This window comes from Nanorana parkeri, unplaced genomic scaffold (genome assembly GCF_000935625.1).
Source record: "Nanorana parkeri isolate BGI_ZX_2015 unplaced genomic scaffold, ASM93562v1 scaffold1478, whole genome shotgun sequence".
NCBI lineage: Eukaryota > Metazoa > Chordata > Amphibia > Anura > Dicroglossidae > Nanorana > Nanorana parkeri.
Window position 1 is genome coordinate 292,956 of NW_017307746.1, and position 1,345 is coordinate 294,300.

The window sequence follows — 1,345 nt, forward strand, 5'->3', positions numbered from 1 at the left end:
TGCGGGGTGACACTCGGTTGCCGCTCCGGGTGTCACCCAGCCTCGGGACGCCCCTGCTAGATGGGTCTGTGTCTTTATTCACCCTTACTTATTACGTTACTATGACCCAGTATTACACTCAGGTCTATCAACATTTTCTTGCCCCTGTTGGAGAGACCCTAGTTAAACAACCACTTTACATTTTTCCTTGAGTAAAAAAAGTAAAAATGTTTTTAAGCTTTTTCAAATGCTAATGAAATCACATACAGAGGATGCTGCTTCTTGATATTTAAAAGTTTAGATTTTCTGCAGCATTAGCTGCTCCCCTGAGCTCTGGGCCTGATATCTTGTTTTAGGGTGGCTTCTTTCCCTTGCAGGGTCCTATGAGCCCCCTTCTTTTCATAGAGGCCCGGACCCAGTATGGGAGGGCTGGCTGTATTCCCCTATCAGCGGCTCTGTCTGTGTACAATGGCAACCAGAGATGTGAGGTCTGCCATGAGGTCATATCAGTTGTCATTCATACCTGTCATTCAAATCCAAGATTGGAACACTGGAAGTCCAGAATATTACCACCAGGTCAAGGAAAGACTGTGCTGGAAGGGGAGTGTATAAAGAGCTGATGCCCAAATGGGACACACCGTCAGTGTCTGACAAATAAGAGGCAATTGAAAAACGAATATATATTTCTCTGTTAAGTAATCTTTAATGCCTGTCAACAACCATGTATGTAGGTTTTTGTGTAGCCGTGACAGTTGGTAATCCTGAAAAATATCTGTTGCCAGGGTTGTTGAGAGCGGATTTTCTAATCATTATAGGCAAAGAGATCCACCCAATGGTAGCCACTTACAGACACAGACCACAAAAGTGTAATGGATAAGATAAAGGAAAACAACTTTGTTGAATGCGAAGAAGCTCTACTTCTTGAGGAGGACCTTTGAGTAAGTGATACTATAATAAATGTATTGTGAAAACTAGTATCATCATATCATCCATTAATGTAATGTTTGAACATTGTGATATACAAATGCAATGTTTGTTGCTGGCACTAAATACTTGTAAAGGTTTGCTTGGGCACTACATGCAATTAGCACTCGTCTTTTTGGAAACTAGAATGTATGAACACATAAATATAATGGAGAGTTTTCAGTAGGATGCTTAGAAATCTGTATTGTAAGTGATTATTTTGCACCTCAGAGCTGACTATTCTAGCTGGGCCCAACATTAGCTCCAGTCCTTTGCCCAGCACTCCTGAGGTAGAATCACCAGCAATAGGCCAACAGAGGAAGAAGGACCTTCAGCTCCCAAAGCAGCTGAACAGTTCCCGAGGGTAATTCTTTATGATTACATTTTAATTATGTATATATAT